We start from the raw sequence: 25,083 nt of genomic DNA, 5'->3' as shown, positions 1-25,083 counted from the left end.
TATAAATCTATTGATTATGGAGGGGAAGGGACCATATGTAAGCGTCTTAGAATTTTAATTTTCAAAGACATATCAATAGAATGATTTTATGAGTTAGGACCACAAGTATGAAGAAGTCATAGTTGTCATTTAAGATATTCCTGAAAGTTATATTGTCCTTAGTGTTCATCAAGCAACATAGAAAAGCATTTTCATATCTTAGGACCCCACTGACTTTAAGGTATTTCAAGTTTAATGGAAAACTATTTATGTATACTCAAATCCTGTCAAGTCTAAAAGTCTTTGCTGTGAATGACAAACCTATGCACGTATCTTAAGAGCTGAAGAAACACAAAATATAAGCAAATGAGCAAACTGGTTTGAAGTTGGCTTCGAATTACAGATACCTGAGAATAGACAGAGAATTGGGTGATACAGGTTAAAGGACAACCTTCTTTCAAGTGTCAAAGCCCAAAACGCACTGTTTAGAAAAAGGAGCTCAGGGTGACAGTGGAGTAGGGAGAAGAGTCACTAAGCATCTCTGGAGCTGTAGGTCTCAAGTCTGGACAAAATTTCTAGTTCTAAGTGACTTTCATTAATTGGGATGAGAGAGCAACCTCAGTTAACTAGGACAGTAATCATCTTCATTGAATATTCATTTTTTAAAACCCCAGGAAGATTTAGAACTAGATGTAGAAAATTCTCAGAGAATCAAAACTAATGCATTACTATTTTTGCATTAATATTAGATATTTGTACTGTGCTAGTTAAGAGATACTCTTATAATTCTAATTTAAAACGTGTAATTGAGTAAATAATTTATACTTTTGGCCAGGCACGGTGGCTCACGCCTGCAATCCCAGCACTGTGCGAGGCCGAGGTGGGCGGATCATTTGAGGACAGGAGTTTGAGACCAGCCTGGCCAATGTAGCAAAACCCCGTCTGTACTAAAAATGTAAAAAAAAAAATTGCCAGACATGGTGGCGCACACCTGTGATCCTAGTTGTTCAGGAGACTGAGGCATGAGAATCGCTTGAACCTGGGAGGCAGAGGTTGCAATGAGCCAAGACGGTGCCATTGCACTCCAGCCTGGGAGATAGAGTGAGACCCTGTTTCCAAAAAATAAAAAATAAAAAATAAATTTACACTTTTGATTTTAAGTTGAAATCTCACTAAATCTCATTAACATATTTCAGAGAGTTTTCATTTCAGAGAGTTTTCATTTATGCACATGTACGAGCACAAGAGTTAAGCATTTAAGAATTCATTTAGTTCATAAAAGCAAAATATTTAAAAAGAAAACAAATATATTAAACTTACAAAATCTAGCCTATTAAAGTGATGTGATATTTTAGAAAGATTATTTAGCTTTAGCTAACTAGATTTGTAAATGAAGCAATATTATTATATCTTCTTAAAAGTGATGGATAGGCTGGGCGCGGTGGCTCACACCTGTAATCGCAGCACTTTGGGAGGCCAAGGCAGGCGGATCACCTGAGGTTGGGAGTTTGAGATCAGTCTGACCAACACGGAGAAACCCCATCTCTACTAAAAATACAAAATTAGCCGGGCATGGTGGTGCGTGCCTGTAATCCCAGCTACTCGGGAGGCTGAGGCAGGAGAATTGCTTGAACCCGGGAGGCGGAGGTTGTGGTGAGCTGAGACTGCGCCATTGCATTCCAGCCTGAGCAACAAGAGTGAAACTCTGTCTCAAAAAAAAAAAAAAAAAAAAAAAAAGTGATGGATAAACTTTGCCAGAAAAAAATATAATAATTAGTTTTAAGCTGAATTTAAAAGTTTTTAAAATTATGCTTTTCAATGTATAATTATAATAAATTTAATACCTATTGTGTATTCCAAAGTAAACCACTGAATAACCTTTTCTGCATACAGAAGGCTCCACAGCACCCTAAACCTTCCACTCACAGGAAACATCTCTTGCTTGTGATTCGATTCCACCAGCATCCTGAGATAACTAAGACTCTGTGGCCAATCTTTAGGGGATCTCAATTCAATTCATCTCAACACCCCTTTATTGAGCACCTTTTCTGGGCCCAGCACAGTGTTAGCACTGGCTAGTCAACAACGAAGAAGATCCGGAGTATTGCCCACATAGAACCTACAGTTTCTAGGGAGACAGGAAAGTAAACAGTTACGCTCTTGGCAGTTTACCACGTTATTTCCCATGGTGGTGGGATGGGTTGAGCACCTCTTCATACTAGCTCATTCTTGCTGATGCCATCTTGCCATTGTTGGTCTATGATGGTTTTTGTTGGTGGCACCATGAAATTATTCAAGAAACCAGATATTATTTCTTTCACTGGTTGAAGAAGCTATGTCTCCACCTGCATAAAAGATTTCTTAGAGTCAAAGTTTCATTCACCACACAGAATGGCTGTTGTTTCTCCCATCTTTCTTATCAGGTGAATAGTCCTACCTTCACCCCAGTCATGCAGATTAGGAGATTTGACTCCTCATTAACTCCACCATCCTCCAAGCTCTACCAAGTCTATTTCCACCATTACACCATGGTCATTTCCTGTCAGAGACAAATGGAGATTATCATAATTGAACATATAGATCAAGTCTCCAGTTACATTCATAGACCTTTGCTTGTATGTAATTTGCATCCGGGGACATATTTCCAAACATACTTTCTCAAGTACACGATCTACAGATTCATATCCAAATGAATTTTATGTAAATGACCTAAATCTCCAATAGCATGTTAAAAATTCTACAGTTTGCCTGTCATCTTGAGCCCCCCACATAGGACTTCATGTCCCATGAAGTTTGGGTCTGTTCTACAATCTCAATAAGAGAATTCTAAATCTTTTCCAGAAAGCTCTTGAAGAGGGAGAAGGTTCAGAGATGGTATCAAAGATATCATGATACCTCTTAGACCTTCCTATATGGGATTAAGAACTTTTCCACAAAGATCCTTCTAATCCTAAGGGCTATGTGGATGGGTTGTCTGAACCTTCCAGGCTAACAACACAGAGCAAATATTTTTAAACTGAAACTAGGACAACCAACTTGAAAAAATGCTTGACAGCATTTACAAAAAGCTCAGTGTGACCCAGCAATTCTACTTCCAGGTTTATACCCAACAGAAATGCATTCATATGCTCATGAGAAGACAAATAACACCATTATTCATGACATCAAAAACTGAAAATCATCCAATTTTATCACAATGTATAATGGATAAACTGTGGTGTGTCCACTTAAGAGAATATTAAATAGCAATAAGAATGAATGATATGGATGAATCTCACAAAACTTATGCTAAGCAAAAGTTGCCAGACACAGAAAGAACATACTATATGATTCCATCTTATGAAGAACAAAACAGGCAAAGCTAACTTTAGTTATTTTAAGTCATAACATTCTATTTCTCTATTTAGATGCTGGTTACATCAATTATTGTGTTTGGAAAAATTAATTGAACTATACGCATATTATATACACACACTTTTCCACATGGATGTTACACTTTACTAACATTTTAAATGGGAACAACGAATTATTTTAGATATAAAAAAGCAATTTTCAAAATACAATATTTTCTTCAAAATAATATGGGAAGCGGGGAACTTGGCAGACTATAAATTAAACAAAATTGGCTATGAGTTGACAGTTGTTAAAGCTGGATGATGGGTCATTATACTCACAGTGTCATTATACTATTCTTATATTAAAACTTTTGGTACTAAAAATACCAAAGCAAGGACAAAACCTTCTTTTCCATTCTATGCTAATTATGACTGGAAAGAGATTGTCCTGAGGAAAGAAAATCACCTTTTCCCTCTTTCTCTTGGTGTGAAATCTTTGGAAAAGCATAATTTAGTAAAAGTCCTTTTATCCAATATAAGTTGGCTAATCAAAAACATCTGTTACAGCTGATTGTTTTACCACACCTACTTTGACATTTATTTTTGTAATTTGAATGTATTTATGCATCCGACCTAGAGATTTTTTTAGAGTTTCACTCCTGTCACTCAGGCTGGAGTGCAGTGGCATGATCTTGGCTCACTGCAACCTCCACCTCACGGGTTCAAGTGATTCTCCTGTCTCAGCTTCCTGAGTAGCTGGGATTACAGGTGCCCACCACCACGCTCGGCTAATTTTTGTACTTTTAGTAGAGACGGGGTTTCACCATGTTGGCCAGGATGGTCTCAAACTCCTGACCTCAGGTGATCCACCCGCCTTGGCCTCCCAAAGTGCTGGAATTACAGGCATGAGCCACCGTTCTTGGCCTCAACTTAGTTTTCATAGAAACAACTCTCCACATTTATATTTCATCTGTTTACTTAATATTTAATTAAATTCCGACAACAAAAATAACTGGCATAAACAGGTTTGGGAACAAATAATACTCTTGATAAGCCTATAACTGACTCAACTGGTAGGAGAAGAAAGCCAGTACACTTAAGAGTAGCCCAGAATGCTAGAGGCGTCAGTCAGTCAGTATGTTTTTTTAGAGACAGTAAAGGGAGGTGGTTAATTTTGTCATTCATTTAAGTGGAATGTCATTCAGTTAACTAGCTAAAGATAGTTAAAATAGTAGTATCTATTATTTCTTGACTACTTACTATGAGTCGAGTGCTCTCCTGAGCATTTTGCACATATTATTTAATGCTTACATTCTGCATGCATAATTCCATTTCATCCTTACAGTATCCTTGAACAAATGAACATCATCTTTTCACACATGGCAAAACATGTTTCAGATAAATTGGGTACTTTGCCCAAATATGTACATGTTTCGGAAGTAGAGGAATCAGAATTTGAACCTGGGTTGTCTGTTTCCAATGCCCACTCCTTACCCCTGTGGTATACCATTTCCTATGCTCAGCCATGAAAGCTGGGAAGAAATAAGATGTCTGCCCAGTACCTAAACTAGGAGAACTCCATTTGATGGCAAATGTCTTCCAGGTGGAAGTTTCAATGGCTCAGATCATCATTAGGGCTCATGAAATGGATGATGGGGCTAGAGACTGGAGAAAGCCAAATTCCCTGCTTCATCTTTTCTTAGGAAACTGGCTCTGAAAGGAGAAAAAAACACTGGCAAGGATGATGTCATAAATAATAGCAGTGAGACACTCTTGGCAAGAAAAGTTTACTTTTTTTAATGAATTTGTGTGGGTATCTTCAGACTTTCACATGTCAGACTCTTTTATCCTCAGCTGTCTTGGTTACATCATTAATACAGTCCAGTTGCCCTCTTCTGAGGAAGAGAGGAAAAAAATACCTCAGATTTTACCCAGATGCTTTGAAGTTGCTCATGGAATATAAAATGGGAAATTTCTCTTAAAATTAGGTCATTTGCAACCCTGTTACATGTCAGAATCTCCAGGGCAACTTTTACTAAACACCCATGTTGAAGCTTCACTGCCTCGGCCAAGCCCATATTCTGATTTAATTGGCATGGGGTGGGGCGGAGCTCTGGCACAACTATTTTTAAATTAGTATTCTCCTAAAGTGGAGAAAACGTGCAGCCCAGAGTTGCGACCACGGCTCTCAACAGTCAGACTTTTTAAAAAAATAAATTTTTTTCTATATATTTAAGGTAAACAACATGATATCATGAAGAACATATAGACAGTAAAATGGTTACTATAGTGAAGCAAATTACCACATCCATCATCTCACATAATTACCTACTTTGGTGTGTGTCAAGAACAGCTAACATCTGCCCATTTAGCAAAAATCCTAAATACAGTATTACTAACTATATTCCACCTATTGCACATTAGATCTCTAGACTTATTCAGCCTACACATCTGGAACTTTTTACCCTTTGACCTACCTACATCTCCCTATTTCTTCCCCTACTCCATTGGTAACCACCCCCCTTCCACCTGATAACCAGTGCTTTATTCTCTATCATCATATATTCTTAAAAAAAATTTTTTTTCTGTGTCTGGCTTATTTCACTTAGCATAATGTTCTCCACATTCATCCATGTTATGGCAAATGGCAGGATATCTTTCTTTATTTAAAGCTGAATGATATTCCACTGGATAGATTTATCGCAGTGTCTTTATCCATTCATTTGTCAATGGACTCATGTCGTTTCCATATCTTGCTATTGTGAATAATGCTACAATGAACATGGTAGTGCAGGTATCTTTACAAGGCGGTGATTTCATTTTTGGGACTTATATACCCAGAAGGAGGATTTCTAGGTCATGTGGTAGTACTATTTTTAGTTTCTTTAGGAACCTTTATTCTGTTTTTTTAATATGGCTACACCAATCTGTATTCCCACCAGCAGTGTAAAAGGGTTCCCTCTCCTACACACCCTCACCAACATTTGTTATCTCTTATCTTTTTTAGCCCATCCTAGCTGGCGTGAGGTGATACAGTGGTTTCGATTAGTGACGTTGAGCACATTTTCACATACCGGTTGCCCATTTTTATGTCTCTTTTGGAGAAATGTCTATTAAATCCTTTACCCATTTCAGAGTTTTAAAGGCTGAATAGCTGTAGCCGATTGGTCCAGATGAATGATTCCCACAGATGTAACTCGCTTTATGCAATAGGGGTATTTCCAAAAGACCGCTGTAAATATAACACCATCAAACTCAATAACTTTATAATTTCAGAAGGCCTATTCTTCATTGGAGGCTTCTCATTGACATGTCAGCTTTTTTGTCAAGTAGCTAATGATCTAAAACCATCATCATTAAATACACCAAGAAAACTGATATAAAAGGAATTCTGCACTGAACAGTTTTATGGTTATTTTTAACAGCCTAATACCAAGCTGAGCATTGTATCATATTCTGTTTATAAGTCATACTAAAAATGAGTTTTCTTTCCCATTTCCTACCAAAGTTATCACATATCTTTCGTTTAAAATCTCAAGGTAGGGTAAGGTGAAATTTTAGTGTTATATCAGACAGACTGAACAAGCAGATTTTTTTTAAACCCAAAGTTATAGCTAAAAAAGAAAATGGGAAAAAAACCCATAAAATAATAAAATAAAAAAGAAAGAAAAGAAAATGTGTCTGCATAAATAAGGGAGCAAATAATTCTACATTATTTAATTTCTTAAATGGAAAATTCATCACTTATTTTTTTCCCAATAACAGTATCATGATGTTCTTGGGGAACAGGGGTCAACCTAAATGAGAACAAAAACAAAGATATTTTGTGTTTTATTGGTTCATACCACCTAATTGTTTATGAAATATTCTGCTATAATGGACCCTAACCTTAAATGCTCTATCTGGGGTTGAAAGGGAAAGAAGAGGAGGGGAAGAAGATCTGGATTTGTTTTTTTTGTTTGTTTGTTTGTTTTGTTTTGTTTTGTTTTGTTTTGTTTGAGATGGAGTCTCTCTCTGTTGCCCAGACTGGAATGGGGCCATCTCAGCTCACTGCAACCTCTGCCTCCCGGGTTCAAGCGATTCTCCTGCCTCAGCATCCTGAGTGGCTGGGATTACAGGGGCAAACCACCATGCCTGGCTAATTTTTAGTAGAGACAGGGTTTCACCTCATTGGCCAAGCTGGTCTCAAACTCCTAACCTCAAGTAATCCACTCTCCTTGGCCTCCCAAAGTGCTAGGATTACAGGTGTGAGCCACCACTGTGCCTGTCCAGATCTGGATTTTTTAAAAGAACTATACTTTTGCAGGCTATGGTGGTGATAAGCAAATCCCATATGTGGTAGTGTAAAATCTTCCCCAGAGGGCCCAAAGAATTTTCACAGTGCTACCTGGCATAGCTCGCCAAATGTATAATACATTTGTTATTTTTTCCTTTCCTACCAAACCCAAAAGCTCACCTTTCTTATCTACTCCAAGAAAACCTCACGTGCTCTGAATTGCTCTTTGAGACAAGAACTCTCTCAGGACATATCCATATATTTATAGAAAGGGCAGGCTGGGTGTGATGGCTCATGCCTGTAATCCCAGCCCTTTGGGAGGCTGAGGTGGGAGGATCACTTGGCCTGGGAATTCAAGACCATCCTGGGCAACATAGCATGTAATGTATCTACATTTAAAAAAAAATATTAGCTGGCTGTGGTGGCAGGTGCCTATAGTCCCAGCTTCTTGGGAAGCTGAGGCAGGGAGATTGCTTGAGCCCAGGAGGTCGAGGCTGCAGTGAGCTATGACTGAACCACTGCCCTCCAGCCTGGGTGACAGAGCTAGACCCTGCCTCAAAAAATTAATCAATAAGTAAAATAAAAAATAAAGAATATTAAACTCTTACACTCAGCCTTTCTGATTTTTTTTTTTTAACAAAACTGATACCTGCACACAGAGAACAACATAAAACAAACTGATGTGTCATCGCGTTTTTCCTACTTAGAGTTTGCAGTTCCTTCCTTACTCCGTGGCCATTTTAAATGCGTGTATTTATACTTTTAGTGAAATGGACCCTATGTATATATTCATCCCATCAACTTCACATATTCAGGGGTCATTTTCTTAATATAATTGACTGAAACCACTCTCAACACAAAACTTTAATGTCCTTGCAACTCTGCAGTCCCCTCTATAAACAGTAAATTCAGCCAACATATGAGTCTGATATTTTTAAGAGAAAGAAGTCATTCTGCAGATGCAGAACACCAATTTTCTCCTCTAGAATTTCCCAGTTTCTAAAGACAGAGAAAGAGAGACACTGGTTGAGAGGCCCTCCTATGGGGGAAGATTCTTCATCCCAAAATAAACTCTTCCTGCTCAAGTTAGAGCCTCAGGCTTAAAGTATCAGCATCCTGGAACTAGAACAATACAAACATGGGATAAGGGGAATGAGAGAGGAGCATTTGTATGTGATGTAGTCATTGCCGTGTTAGTGCAGGCTCATTGACATGTAGGGAATGCAATGAAGTTAGGGGGGATTTTAGTCCATTGTAAAGGAAGACTAGGTGCCATCTACTGGTGAGGAAACTGAAAATAAAACATACTTTGCATTTTTCCAACAAAACTCAGTCTCTTTAGACCATGCAGTCTGCAAGATATACAGATATTTACAGGATATGCAAAGGATCATCCTGCGGTCATGATAAGTTGGAAAGGCTGCTTAACCCGTTCACCAGCCTGATTTGGAAACTTACATTTCCATTTCTAAAAATTTACTTTCCAAATCTCTGTGCACAAAGCGGTAAAGTTATGTAAAAGGATGTTCACTGTGGCACTGTTTGCAATTACTAAAAAAAGCCCAACGTCCAGTAATGAGAGTCTGATTAAATATATTATACATAATTGCTGTACATTAAAATGGCACATACAAAGGATCATATGCACTGGGCATGGTGGCTCACGCCTGTAATCCCAGCACTTTGAGAGGTCAAAGCAGGAGGATTGCTTGAGCTCAGGAATTCAAGACCAGCCTAGGCAACATGGTGATACCCCATTTCAACAACAATAACAACAACAACAAAAATTAGCTGGGTGAGGTGGCATGTGCCTGTCGCCCCAGCTACTTGGGAGGTTGAGGTAGGATCATTTGAGCCTGGGAGCTTGAGACTGCAGTGAGCTGTAATAGCACCACCGCACTCCAGCCTGGGCAACAGAGCGAGCCCCTTTCTCAAAAAATAAAATAAAATAAAATAAAAATAAAAACATAATAAATTAAATTAAATGTAAAAAAAGAAAAAGAACTTCCCTCTCCCAAACAAAGGAGCATATAACCATCAAAATGATAAGAATTATACATATTGACATAAAGTAATATGTTTGAGATACATCAAGGGAAATAAGCAAATTGCAAAACAGCATTATAATAGCATCCTGTAATATAACAGTATTATGATAGAATCCAGTATTACAATAGAACCCATAAAATTATTACTATAGTTAATGGTAATATGGAGGATTACTTAGTAACATAGTGACAGTTTTTATTTTTTATACCATGTACCACTTGTAACCAGGATAAAAAGAAACCGACAAAAGTAATTTTAAAAAGAAAATGAAAAGTTTTAGAAGTTTTACCTGTATAATATTTTATTATTTAAGTTTGCTATATTTCTAAAGCAAAAATGGCTTATACTCTTTTAAAAACTTTAGTTTGTACAAACACTTCCTCTTCTAGGTATTTACTCTACAAAAAGCACTTGCAAAAGATGGCAAAGATGATGTAAAATCACGTAGATGTAGACAAGATACAGAAAAGCTATAGAAATTTTAAAATACCATGCAATATAGAAAAGAAAAAATAAATCATCTGAAATTCCATTACCCAAGCATTCAATGTCATAGGTGTATTTCCTTCCTTTCTATCAATTTCACATCGTTCTATACACATGTATTTCATGTGCTGTTTTCTGTGTTGTTTTAACTCTAGAAACTGACCAGTTTTAAAATGTCCTCTCTTTCATCTCCTCTGTTGCATCTTGATGTCACTTGAAACAAAACATTTGCAGTTTTACCTTCCTATCTCAACACGTTCTCTTTGTTAGCCTTGTTTAAATATTGTTTACATGCTGTCACCAAGGATAAAGCTTCAGCATCTTCCAAAATAGAGACCAAGGAAACGATCAGATTTCTTTAATGCTCAACTCAGCGCAATAACTTGGCTAATGGAATAAATACACGCTGAACAGCGGCACACATGCCTTATGAATAAAGAGCTGGTTGAGAATATCACAAATCTTGCAAAGTCTGACAAATTACAAAAATAAGAGCCTTTGGTGAAAGGAAAGCAGGAGGGAAGATTGGCCTGATCGGGTTCAAATCCAAGTGAAGAACAGCATAAGCCACTAAGAAAGCTTATTTGGAAGATAAGCACCTGGTGTGTCCACCTTCTATATATTTCCTTGTAACTGGCAGGGAGACTCCTAGTGGATTTGCAAAAGTAAAAATAAGAGGTTTATGCAACTTTGAGTGTTGACAGAAAAATATATCCAAGTGCCTTGCTTGCCTAAGAGGGGAGGAGAGAACAATTGGGTTGACAATGATGATAGGTCCGAGACTTGTGGGTTTAGTTACATGAGGCCCTACTGTATTACACTTCAGAGTTATTTTGGGATGGTCACGAGAGAGCACTTGAACCCTGAACAAAGAACTTCTCCTTGCCTTATCCTATTGCAGATGACAGGGAAGTGTTTTAAGTGCCCAGAGTCTGATGCAACTGCAAAACCCTAACCAAAAGGCAAGTGAATGGGGTCTCTCCATTCTCTTGCTTTGCTTTTCTCTTAAAAAGCCTCTTTGTTCCAAAACTCATGTTTAGCCCTGTTTTTCTGTGGCATTTATAATGGTCTGCCTAAGGGAACATCAGACAGGACTGGTGACATGCTCAGAGTGGGCGTCTGAGTTAGCTGGTGACAGGTACAGTAAGAAAATCTTAATAACTCCAGTTACACTTGGTTTTAGCCAGCTTTGTCCTCAGAGTGAAAGGAAAACTAGCATTACCAGGAACACATGCCCAAAGCCAGCTTTCCTTGCAGATAAGCAATTCAGGAATATTCAAGCCTTCAAGCCTTTCCTAACAGAGACAGTAGAATAAATTTAAAATAATAATAAAGAGAAAACCACTCCTAAAAAAATAATAAACAAGACACACTATATTTTGTTGGACAATATTTACATCCCTCCAAGTTCAACATTACTTGGTAGCCACTCTGGAAAATATCTCTGTGGCAAGTTGAGACATCGATCCCAAGTCCTGTCTTAGATTAGCACCAGTTAACTGGAGTCTTCCTCCCTTTCCTTCCATTTGCAGGAACTTGACTAAGATCCCAAATGAATAAGGATCTTTCATCTCAGCAACAGACTTCCAGAGCAGTTATAAATATAGGCTCAAACTGCCTCACTCATGGGGTTAGGTTTTAACTTCTGACATATGAAGTGCTAATGGTTTCAGTGACTACCTGGCCAAAAATCTGCAGCGCTCTCTTTGCTCGTAATATATGATGATTCTATTATCCCAGCTAGTAACAATTCAGTTAAATGAAAATTTCTCCCAGCCCCTTTGTTTTTTTTCTCACCCCATTTAGATTTAATTAGAGTGCTCAAGCTCTATATCATCAAAAGGTTTAATAGAAGAAGGAAACCATTCTTAACTCTCCATCTCATGGCGAATGTGATAATATCACTGGTACAATAATTTATCAAGTATAGCAGTCCTATGTGGTAGGTATTAATGTCCTCATTTTATGGATGAGGAAATTCAGGAATAAATGTTTAAGTAGTTTGCCCAAGGCCACAGAGCTGGGAAGTAAGGTGGAGGTGAGATTTGACTCTAGATTGTCAGGCTGCAAACCTATATTCTAAACCTCAGAGAAAATAAATTCGCTAATACCTTGGTCTCTCATCTTCTCTGCCCCTCACAACAATAAGCTTCTTTATGCATTTCAAGCAAAATCTGGTAATGTGCTTGTTCTCAGTTTGATTATTCAGTAACTCACTTTCACATGTGACCCTTAAAAATTTAAGCAATAACACCTGCTCCAAAGATATCAAATCACCTTATATTCATGGATAGAATTAATTTTGCAACCGTGAAAATTCTACCACATGCCTAGCATCCAACAGACATATCAATAGAGTAGAGGTGGTATTTTAAGTTACAATCAGGTTGTTGAGTCATCCCTTCCTCCCCTCCACCCTGGCAGACCCATCTGCTGCTATTCCTTTCATGTGCCTTTCCACTCCTAATTTGGTTGTCTCCCCTTAATTTGACTATGACACATTCTTTCCTATAGGTTGCCAAACATCCTTGTTATAGGACTCAAGAAAAAGTCATGTAAAAGGAAAGAAAGCTTCCTTTCCTCTCTAGCCTCTCAAAGGGCATTCTCCCTGCACCCAAACCCCTAACGAGGAAGGATTCTTGCTTATGGAAGGAAAGCTAGGTAAGCCTAAAGAAAAAGTTGGGGATGGAGGTAGTAGGAGTTAGAGTGAGAGGAAAACATTCTGGGAATGAATGTTAGAGATTTGGAGATGCTGGAGAAAGGTTTGTAACTGCAGAGTGGGAAGGAGGTAGATTAGACAGGAGAGAGGATTTTAATAAGTGCTGCAGTGAAATATGCATTTGGGTTCTTTTGAAATATCTTTGAGAGATGCAAGCAAAAGTGGAAGCCTTTTGTAATTTTTTTTCTATTGACTTTTGCTTCTTGTTTTTTTGTTTTGTTTTGTTTTTGAGACAGAGTCTCACTCTGTCACCCAGGTTGGAGAGCAGTGGTGCAATCTCAGCTCCCTGCAGACTCCGCCTCCCAGGTTCAAGCGATTCTCATGCCTCAGCCTCCCGAGCAGCCAGGACTGCAGGTGTGCGCCATCACACCAGGCTACTTTTTGTATTTTCAGTAGAGATGCGGTTTCGCCATGTTGGCCAGGCTAGTGTCAAACTCCTGGCCTCAAATGATCTGTCCGCCTCAGCCCCCCAAAGTGCTGGAATTATAGGCGTGAGCCGCCATGCCCGGCCAACTTTGGCTTCTTTAAATGCAACTCTGTGCAGAGATGGGTATATATGGAACTTCCCCCTTCCAGATGTAATATTGCTATATCCTTGTTCACACTTCACAACCCTAGGCAAAGATCAAGGAGAAGACTGTTTCTGGAAGAGGCAGAGGGAACAGACAATGTGAAATCCCTAAATGGGAACAAGTTTGAGTTATTGGAGGAAGTTGGTGTGAGTGGAGTTTAGGGGAAGGCAGGGAGTTACAAAATGGGTTGGAGTGATGGGCAGAGGTTAGATCCTGGAGCACTCTGAAGTTCAGGAAAGATTTCAGAGTCTATTCTAAGTGTAAGGGAAAGTCAATGACTTAAAACCGAATGACTTGTGAACCAAATGTGTATGTCTCCCCAAAATTCATGTTGAAATCCTAACCTCCAATGTGATGGTGTTAGTAAGTGGGTCTTTCAGGGGTGATTAGGTCATGAGGGTAGAGCCTCATGAATGGGAATACTGCCCTTATGACAAGAGACAAGAGAGCTTGCTCTCCTTCTGCACTCCAACATGTGAAGATTCAAGAAGATGGCAGTCTGTAAAACCAGAAAGTGGATCCTCACCAAATACTGGATTGACCGAGCGTCTTGATCTTGAACTTCTCAGCACTCAGGACTGTGAGAAATAAATTTATGTTGTTTGTAAGCCACCAGTTTACGGAAATTTGTCATAACAGCACAAACTGAGACAAATGAAATGATTTATTTTATTTTTTAAGAGTTTCTGGGCCGGGTGCAGTAGTTCACATCTGTAATTTCAGCACTTTGGGAGGCCAAGGTAGGAACATTACTTGAGCTCAAGAGTTTGAGACCGGCCTGGGCAACATGGTGAAACCCCGTCTCTACAAAAAAAATACAAAAATTAGCCAGGTGTGGTGGCACACGCCAGTGGCCCCAGCTACTGGGGAGGCTGAGGTGGAAGGATTGCTTGAGAATGGGAGGTCGAGGCTGTAGTGAGCCATGATTGTGCCACTGTACTCAAGCCTAGGCAAGAGCAAGACTTTTAAATAAATAAATAAGACTTGGGCCGGGTGCGGTGGCTCATGCCTATAATCCCAGCACTTTTGGAGGCCAAGGCAGGCAGATCACCTGAGGTTGGGAGTTCAAGACTAACCTCACCAACATGGAGAAACCCTGTCTCTACTGAAAATACAAAAATTAGCCGGATGTGATGGCGCATGCCTGTAATCCCAGCTAAGAAACATGCCTGTAACAAACATCCCAGATAACATGCTTGTAATCCTAACTGACAAAGAGGTTGACGTGGGAGAATCACTTGAACCCGGGAGGTGGAGGTTGCGGTGAGCCGAGATCGCGTCATTGCACTCCAGCTTGGGCATCAAGAGCGAAATTCCATCTCAAAAAAAAAAAAAAACAAAAGGCCAGGTGCGGTGGTTCAAGACTGTAATCCCAGCACTTGGGGAGGCCAAGGTGGGCGGATCACAAGGTCAGGAGATCGAGACCATCCTGGCTAACACGGTGAAACCTCGTCTCTACTAAAAATATAAAAAATTAGCCAGGCATGGTGGCGGGCGCCTGTAGTCCCATCTACTCCGGAGGCTGAGGCAGGAGAATGGCATGAACCTGGGAGGCAGAGCTTGCAGTAAGCTGAGATCGCACCACTGCACTCCAGCCTGGATGACAGAGCGAGACTCCATCAAAAAAAAAAAGACTTTTTGGTTGCTGTGAGGTGACTGGATTTATGGGGCAGGTGGTAGTAGAATCAGGGAGATCAGTTAACAGGGTTTTACATCTGTCTAGCTGGCTTGGATGATACTGGTAGCAAAGGGATGGAGAGATGTGTAAGATTTGGGATATGCTTTGGAGATTAGGGTTTACAGGGTTTGCTGATGGATTAATGTAGGGAAGTTGGGGAAAAGAAGAAATCAAGGACCTCATAAATTTTTAGCATGAGTCTCTGGATGTGTGATATTGCCATTTACTGAGATGGGGGAGACAGAAGAGGGAGCAGATTTGGGGTGGGGGAAGTAAAAAGTTCTGTTTTGGCCGTGCTGTTTGTGATGCCTGGTACAGACATCCACATGGAGTGATTAAGTAGGCAGTTGGCTATATGAATCTAGAATTCATTCAGGGAAGAGTTCAGGGCTGGAGGTATTGATTTAGGAGTCATTGGCATATCAATTGAACCATGGGTCCAAATGAGACGTCCTAAAATTCTGCTGCTACAGAAGAGAGCAGGCCCAGGAACAAACTCTGAGACTCCAAATTTACAGGCAGACCAGAGGTAGTCAAAGGGGACTGAGGAGTAGAGGCTTGCGAGCTAAAACGAAAATAAGTAGAGTACGACAGCAGGGAAGCTGAAGAGAAGAAAGGTTTTAACAGAAAGAAGGCCAAAGGTACCAAATGCTGTTGAGGGATGAAAATAACACTAGAGAAATGACTGCTGAATTTGGCATGATGGAAGTCACCGGTGACTTTGGTGATTCCTGGTGGATAGGAGGAAAGGAAACCAAACTGGAGTGACTTGAGGAGAGACGGAGGTGAGGAAGTGGAGGCACAGCTTCCAATGACTCAGGACACTGTCATGTGTGAAGCAGAGGCAGCTCAAAGACAACGCTCAAGACAGGCTTTGTTTTGTTTTTACATAGAAGATTCTAGAGAATGTTTTCATGCTGATGGCAATGATCAACAGCTTTATTTAATCCTCTCAATAAACTCCTGATGAAGGTATTATTAAATGCATGCTCATTTTATAGATGAGGAAACTGTGGGCCAGAGAGGTCAAGCATTTTCCTGAAACTCCATTCAGCTGTTAAGTGATGGAGCCAAGATTCTAAATCTGAGTATTACAGAAATTACAATGTCGGCCAAGCACGGTGGCTCATGCCTGTAATGTCAGCACTTTGGGAGACCGAGGAGGGCAGATCACCTGAGATCAGGAGTTCAAGACCAGCCTGGCCAACATGGTGAAACCTCATCTCTACTAAAAATACAAAAATTAGCCACATGTGGTGGCAGGTGCCAGTAATCCCAGCTACTCAGGAGGCTGAGGAGGAGAATTGCTTGAACCCAGGAGGCAGAGGTTGCAGTGAGCCGAGATTGCACCACTGTACTCCAACCTAGGGGGCAGAGAAAGACAGAAAGGAAGGAAGGAAGGAAGGAAGGAAGGAAGGAAGGAAGGAAGGAAGGAAGGAAGGAAGGAAGGAAGGAAGGAAGGAAGGAAGGAAGGAAGGAAGGAAGGAAGGAAGGAACATTCCAACGCAATTTCTATAATGCTCAGATTTAGAATCTTGGCTCCATCACTTATCAGCAGAATTATTATAATTACAATGTAATTTCTATAATTAACAGAGCTAATCGAACAATAGGGGCTTAGTAAAAATATGTAGTTAAATATGCAGTCAATTCATTTATGAATAACATGGAGAAAAAGGAAAGCATAAAAAGGGAAGAAAAAAAGAAATTTAATATCAAAGTCATGTATATTACTATGTTTGAGCTCATGGAAAGCAGAGATTAAGTTAGGTGAAATTATTATCATAGTTATTTTTATGTTTCTTATAACCAGAACCCTCTGGGTGACATCTGAGCAAGACCTAGGTTTATACTTAATTCTGTGTTATAATTGGTTGTGCACTACTGAGATACTGGATTCGATTATCCTTGGATGTCACTAAGTGATTTTTTTTCCCTGTGTTTTCATTCTCCATGTATTTTGCAGTTCTTGCCAACCAATAGGTTTTGGATATTTATCAATGGTTGTGCTGGCTAAAAGAGAAACAAAAATGAGTAGGGGTGATAGTCTAGTCAGGGTCATCATAGAAAACCCAATAGTTCCAGTACAGGATGACAGGTGCTCTGGAGGAAGAACGTACCCAGTGCTGCGCGGAGTGGACAGTGATTCCACCTTCTGTGGAAAGGAGAGAAGAGAATGATCAAGCAAGTTTTTCAGGTGAGACCGGAGGGATGTGGAGGAGAGAAAGCAGTCAGGGCAAAGGCATGCAGGTGTGTACATCATAGCATGTACAGGGACTGGTGAGAGGGCTGGTTTGGCCAGAGCAGTGGGCAGGGCCCTGGGTGACTAACAAAGAAGCGGAGCCAGTTCTGAGGGGACTCATCTGCTCTACTAAGGACCGGGGGTTCTAGGGTTTTTGTTTGTTTGTCACCAGGCTGACATAGTTTTCCTGCATAGGTACACAGTGTCTGTGTGTTCCCTGCTCTTGGATCTCTGACTTGAGTGAATCTGCTCCAACTGCCTCAGCCAGCCCTGGCCTTGGTCTTTCTGGCAAGACATCCTAGAAGACTGTATTTTGGTAAGACAGCAACTGCCAGCCACAAGCTTGATGAGCAGCCTGGGGAATATGGGGCTATTCTGGGAGGGGTGTGTGTGTGTGTGTGTGTGTGTGTGTAGGGGACATGGGGGAGACATAATAAACACTTGTATAAAGCCTGCCACAAATCATTACTTTTTATTGTCAAAGAGTAGGCTAAACATTTTTATTTCTTGGATTTGCTTCCAATATGATACAGTTACTTAAGCTATTATGTAATTAAATAATTAACCACCTTTAAAGTAAAGTATCAGCTGGGTGCTTTATTTATAAATAAATAAAATAAAGTATCAATAAATTAAAGAGACAAATAATTCAATGTTAAAATACCAACTACTGGCATTTACAAAATTTTAAGACTTTTTTATTTTAATCATTGTGTAAGTAATTTTTATAAAATTAAGATCGAGCAACATGTCCTAACCTGCCTTTTCAAGTAACAGTAACTCACAGAGTTCTCCATTCACATATTCATTCACTCATTCGTTTCATGAGTTATAAAGTGGTAGTAGTTATCATAAATATGCATATCTCATTTAATCCTCAGAGCAAATCTATGAGCTAGACACTATTGCTATTGCCATTTCTAGATGAAGACATCAAAGCTCAAAGACAAGCAACTTGCCTATGGTCACACAGCCAGCAACTAGTAGAGCCAGAACTCAAACACGTACCCAACAGATACCATACTTCTGGCCTCTACTATTCTATTGCTTTGTGACTCAGTACCTTGTGGTTTGCTTAACTACTGCCTACTTTTCAGCCATGTGGGTTTTCTATAGCACTGCCACAGAATCATTCATAGCATTTTTGTTTTTTTAAGGAAAGAAGTCATAAAGAGATATAGCTATTTCTTTGGCTATATCCCAAAGTGAGTGTAATTCATTTAATCCTTCCCATAATGATTCCACTGACTTTCAAGGTCCCCAAATATCTGTCCACAAACCGGTTTCTCAACAGACCACCAGCATGGACAAGTATTTTTCTCAACAGTTTATATTTCTAACCTCAAGGTAACTAATGGTATAACAGTTAATGTGTATCCTTCCACCCCTTTCTCTATTTCATACAAATACATTTGTGCATATGTAAGCCTTTTACTTTTTCCTTTTTAACTATTTGAATGTGCTGGGCACCATGGCTTGTACCTATAATTTCAGTTACTTGGAAGACTGAGGCAGGAGAATGACTTGAGCCCAGAAGTTCAAGGCTGGAGTGAGTTATGATCATGCCACAACACTCCAGCCCAGGCAACAGAGCAAGACCCCATCTCGGAGGAAAAAAAAAATGTTGAATGGATTGAACTATGCACATTATAGTACAAATTTTTGATTTCCCTCACTATATCATGAATATTACTAAGTCAATACATACAGCACTAATTCACTATTTTTATTAGTGTGAATATATAAAAAGTCTTCATTTTTTCCATCTTTGGGTTATTCAAGTTGCTTCCAAAATTTTTGCCCAAATAATGCTTCAGTAAACATCCTTATATGAATAGCTTTATATTCTGGTACTTTTATTTATTTAGGAGAGACTCCAGGAAGAACAATTCCTGGGCAAAGGGGTATAGTATTTTTTATTTTGGTGTATACTGCTACATTTCCTTCCCCAAAACTTGTAGTAACTCAAAGTCTTAAAGCAACATATCACAATGTCTATTGCCCAGTGTCTTTGTCAGCAGTGAATGCTATCAATATTTTAAATATTTCCCCCAATATTTTACCCCCCAAATGGTGTATTATTATTATTATTATTGAGATGGAGTCTCACTATGTCACCCAGGCTGGAGTGCAGTGGCACAATCTCAGCTCACTGCAACCTCTGCTTCCTGGGTTCAAGTGATTCTCCTGCTTCAGCGCTCCCTGAGTAGCTGGGATTACAGGAGCAGACCACCATGCCTGGCTAATTTTTTGTATTTTTAGTAGAGACAGGGTTTCATCATGTTGGCCAGGCTGGTCTCGAACTCTTGACCTCAGATGATCCACCTGCCTCAGCCCCCCAAAGTGTTGGGATTACAGGCGTGAGCCACCGTGCTTGGCTGGTATCTTATTTTTTGTTTGTTTGTATTGTTTTGTTTCGTTTTTAGTGATCCACCACTAAGAGTCAATATCTCTTTTTTCTTTTTCTTTTCTTATTTTTTGAGATGGAGTCTCACTCTGTCTCCCAGGCTGGAGTGCAGTGGCACCATCTCAGCTCACTGCAACGTCCGTCTCCTGGGTTCAAGTAATTCTCGTGCCTCAGCCTCCCAAGTAGCTGGGATTACAGATGCATGCCACCATGCCAGGGTTTTTTTTTTTTTTAGTAGAGACGCAGGTTTCACCATTTTGGCCAGGCTGATCTCAAACTCCTGGCCTAAAGTGATCTGCCCACCTTGGCCTCCCAAAATGCTGGGAATAGAGGCGTGAGCTACCGCGCCCACCCAAGACTCAATATCTCATTGTTTTGATATGGATTTCCCTGATCACCAAGGAGATTGAACATGTTTATTAGCCCTTTGGGGAACATTCTCTATTATGAAGCTATTTTTATTCATAAACACTTTATAATGTGTAGCTCTATTTGAAAATCCATGCAAGAGAAACAATAATTTTTATAAATTTATAAAACTAAAAGTGGTTGTTTCAGATGGAGATAAGAGTTGTATAGAGTTAATCGTGGAGTTTTTCTATTTATTGTTTAAAATGTTTTGTTAATGGATCTCACTACTATACACACATGAACGCACACATACACATGAACACACTCACACACACATACACACACTCAGCTCATCTCCAGCTTCTCCTTTGTTCTTGCCCTTTGCTCTGCTTTTCTCTTCCTCTATAGCAGACCCTGTTGGTGCCCCACGCATGTCCCCTGGCACTGACCATGCCAATATGTGCCTCCAGGATCTTACTGACTCTCCACCCCAGGGTCATTTCTTGACCCTTGAGGGACAGGGCAGGTGGATGGGAGATGAAGTATAAATGCCCTAGCTTCCTCCCTGCTGGGGGAGAGAGAGAGTTTTGAGATGTGTGTGATATGGCCTCCCAGAACCCCCAGTAAGATTGTCTCAATTGCTCGGAAACACACCCTGTATTGGCTTCCTTCCCTTCTCTGTCTTACTCCCCCATCTCCTTGTTCATGCTTCCTCGGGAATATTACTGAACCTCTACTTTTAGCCAGGCACTTCGTGAACTGCTGAATCCACACCAGTGAAGAAGATGCCCAAGGTCCTTGCCCATGTGATCTTAGCCATATGATTTCCAATTGCCATCCTTCCAAATTTGTTGAAGAGCATCAACAAGTGCGGACTGCAGAAAACAGCCTCTGCAGAAGCCCAATATTATTCATAAAGAGGCCTAATATTCAAACAGCATCAGCATGAACTCAGAGGGGTGGAAAACTTGGAATGTGCTCCTTCTCCCACTCTTTGTTAGCAATCTGACATGGGCTGGGCATGGTGGCTCACACCTGTAATCCCAGTGCTTTGAGAGGCTGAGATGGGAGGATTGCTTAAGGCCAGGAATTCAAGACCAGCCTTGGCAACATGGCAAGACCCCATCTCTATAAAAAAATTTAAAAACTTGGCCAGGTATGGTGGTGCACATCTGTAGTCTCAACTCCTTAGGAGCTGAGGCAAGAGGATTGCTTGCGCCCAGGAGTTTGAGGCTGCAGTGAGCTACAATTGTACCACTGCACTCCAGCCTGGGCAGCAGAGCAAAACCCTGATTCATTAAAAAAAAAAAAAAGAAAAAGAAAAAAAAAAGGAATTTGATATGAGTTTCTGTAAGCTGACCACTCTTGAACAACCACATGTTTCTAAGTCTCAGGTGTTTACATTCCCTATGCCAGCCCCACCCCATCCCCGCCTCTCATCAGGCATCCATTCTGAGTGATAGGTAAATTGTAAGTCACAGAGGATCTCAGAGCCCAGTGTTGATCTTGACACTGTGTCCTGTTTGATGGATTGTAAGTACTGCTTCCTATATACACACACGCACACAGCCCTCCACATCCACCCATTCACCCCCATATCCCACTACCTCAATGAAGAGACTGAGTACAAGATACAGAATACTTCCCTTTTGATATATGGGTTGCTATGCTGCCAGGACATCTGTGGAATTGATGTGCACCTGCAGAAGTTATCGTAAATGGAGGCTTAACTAATCTTCCCAAACGTTTTCCTCTCTGAGTCTTAGATGGGAACACTTTTCAGGCTTCCTTGACTCTGTGGTGAACATGTCTCTGTGTTCGCTCATTTCATAACCTCAGTGTGCCAGGTGATTGGTGTGCAGCGGGAGTACAAACAGACACAGTACCTGCCTGCTGGGAGTCCACAGTGAAACGATGCACCTTCATTAGCAAGTAGATGCATAAGGAGAATAAATGTCAAGAAAAAAGTAGGACCTATAAGAATAATGACTTTTTTTTTTTTTTTTTTTTTTTTGAGACAGAGTCTTGTTCTATTGCCCAGGTTGGAGTGCAGTGGCATGATCTCGACTCACTGCAACCTCCACCTCCCGGGTTCAAAAGATTCTTCTGCCTCAGTCTCCCAAGTAGCTGGGACTGCAGGCGTGTGCCACCATGCCTGGCTAATTCTTATATTTTTAGTAGAGATGGGATTTCACCATGTTGGCCAGGCTGGTCTCAAACTCCTGGCCTCAAGTGATCTGCCCGCCTCAGCCTCCCAAAGTGCTGGGATTACAGGTGTGAGCCACCACGCCTGGCCAAGAATAATGATGTTTTATATTTGTTATTTATTTATATATTATATTTGTGATAACTTGAAGAGAAAAACAGAGCATCTAGTTTGGTTTGAGCTGGACGGGGCAAGGAAGTATTAAAGTAAATCAGAAGAATGAGGAAACATCAAGAAAGGTCAAGCATGTGGGGTTGGCATGAAGAAGAATGCTCCAGGAAGAGGAAACAGCACTGCCAAGGCCACAGGGTAGAAAAGCCTGCGACATCCTGGGACTGAAAGAATAGAGAGATGGATGTGCTGTGAATGAGAGAGAGTGTGGTGATGGGCCAGGAGTTCGGTGGCTTCACGTGCCTGTTGAAGATCATTGTCCACCTCCTAGGAAGCTCGCATCTGGAATGCCCAATGTGTGCTGCGTCAAAGGCAGCCCTAGCTTTTCCACCTTCGACTTGGCTTCTCTGTGCCTCAACTTCCCTCTCTGAAATATGCACCAAGGTTGAGAATTGGATCATCTGATTGGGAAAAGATGAGCTTGCTTTCAAGTAAGGACAATTACTACAAAGGAATAAAAATGACCTGTGTGGGCCAGGCATAGTGGCTCATGCCTGTAATCCCAGCACTTTCAGAGGCCAAGGTGGACAGATTGCTTGAGATCAGGAGTTCAAGACCAACCTGGGCAACATGGTGAAACTCCGTCTCTACTAAAAATACAAAACTTAGCTGGGTGCGATAGTGCATGCCTGTAGTCCCAGCTACCTGGGAGGGTGAGGTGGGAGGATCGCTTGAGCCCAGGAGGCAGAGGTTGCAGTGAGCCAAGATTGTGCCACTGCCCTCCAGCCTGGGTGACAGAGTGAGACCCTGTCTCAAAAAAATATAAAATAAAATAAAACAAATAAATGAAAATAAAAACAAAAATGACCTATGTGCCAGGAATTCCACTAAGCCTTTGGGAGTGTTATCTCTGTGTTGCATGTGAGATTCACTTGCCAGGGCTACCTGAGTGGATCTTCCTTCCTTCTTGAAGCGCTACCCTTCCTTGTCTTCCATGACCCTCTCCTAGTTTTCTTCTTACGCAAACATTTTCTCCTCTTTCTCCTTTGCAGGCTCATCCCCTGTCCATGGGCTTTGGAATGATGAAGTCCCGAAAAGATCAGCTCTCATTTCTGCCTGGTTAACTCCCATTCATCCTCCAAATCTCATCCCAAGCATCACTCTTGTGGGGAAGCCTTTCCTGGTCTCCTTGACAAATCAAACTTCTCTCTCATAAGCAGGCATAGCACAGGCTCCTTTCCTTCACAGCCCTTGTCATAGTCATAATTTTTTTTTTTTTTTTTTTTTTAACGAGACGGAGTCTCGCTCTGTTGCCCAGACTGGAATGCTGTGGTGCAATCTCGGCTCACTGCAACCTCCACCTCCCAGGTTCAAGCAATTCTCCTGCCTCAGCCTCCCGAATAGCTGGGACTACAGGTGTGTGCCACCATGCCTGGCTAATTTTTTGTGTTTCTAGTAGAGACAGGGTTTCACCGTGTTAGCCAGGATGGTCTCAATTTCCTGACCTCGTGATCCACCCGCCTGGGCCTCCCAAAGTGCCAGGATTACAGGCATGAGCCACCATGCCCGTTCATAATTTTAGATTAATTAGTGTGATTAATACATTTCTCCACAGAAACTCAGCTCCATGAAGACAAAGTTTCTTCTTTCCTGAAGCTTATCATCAGGGCCAGCTTCATGGACACACAGTGCAGTCTCACAGGAACCTATACTCAGAAGGGCCACGTGCCTGCTTTCACGGTCTGCCATTGCCATCTTGAAATTGGTAATGATTTTTGAACAAGAGGTCCTGCATTTTCCTTTTGCACTGGTCTCACAAACTACATAGCCAGTCCTGCTTATCATTATATCTCGAGCACCTAGCACGGTGTCTGGCACATAGTAGGTCCTTAATAAATATTAGTTGAATGAGAGAGAGTGGATAAATGATGGACTAACTAAATATAAAGTGTCCAGAGCAAAGAATCATGGCTGGGTCTGTCTGACTCCAAAGCCCCTGCACTTTCTACCTCTCCATATTCCGCTAATTAATTATATTCAGATATGGATCTGAGTTTGACTAAATTTTCTCAGTGACCTGCCTTTCCCACTCATTGCTCCAAATTATTTTCTCCTGGGGCATCTCGGGGGTAGTATTGCAGTGGCAACATTCTCTGGCATAAACATCCCTCTGAGTCACAGAGCCATGCCATTGCAGGGGCTCGAACAGCTGCAGCTGTCAGGCATCTGTGAGTTACTTTGAGAAGGCATGAAAAATATCTCCCAATTGGTTAAATCTACCTTATGCCCTGCCCCCAGATTTGTAGGATTGACATTTTCTACAGAATACTTTTATATACATATGAAAACACAGCACCAGCTGCTGGAAAAAAATAAAAAAAAGGACCTCCTCAAATTCAGCTGAGATAATCCCTGACTTTAACATTAATTTTAATTTTATCTGAAGCTCTTTGAGCCTCCTCCAGTCATATTGAACTTAGAGGAGTAGTCTGAAAGGATTAGACTTGGGAATCAGAAATGGAGAATTGATTCTGATTAGGTAAAGGGAATGTGTAAATTGGCCTGCTTTTCTGAGGCTGACAAGTCTGTCTCGATGGTTAAGTATACAGCAGATAGATGTGTAAAATCCTACCTTGAAGCAACCAACAAAGTGAAAAAGCTAGGGCCGCCTT

General features: G+C 40.7%; 1 long non-coding RNA gene across 1 annotated transcript; it reads right to left on the bottom strand.

Moving 5' to 3' along the window:
* Nucleotides 1-2,200: 2,200 nt before the first annotated feature.
* Nucleotides 2,201-10,351, bottom strand: LOC144332995 (uncharacterized). The gene is made up of 3 exons (XR_013401285.1): nt 10,289-10,351; nt 2,417-2,518; nt 2,201-2,324 (listed from the first exon to the last, which is right to left on the bottom strand). It is a non-coding gene; the product is annotated as an uncharacterized LOC144332995 (long non-coding RNA).
* Between the last annotated feature and the right edge of the window lie 14,732 nt (nt 10,352-25,083).

Source organism: Macaca mulatta, chromosome 11 (assembly GCF_049350105.2).
Source record: "Macaca mulatta isolate MMU2019108-1 chromosome 11, T2T-MMU8v2.0, whole genome shotgun sequence".
In the NCBI taxonomy this organism is placed as follows: Eukaryota; Metazoa; Chordata; class Mammalia; order Primates; family Cercopithecidae; genus Macaca; species Macaca mulatta.
This window is presented reverse-complemented; position numbering and strand designations above follow the sequence as displayed.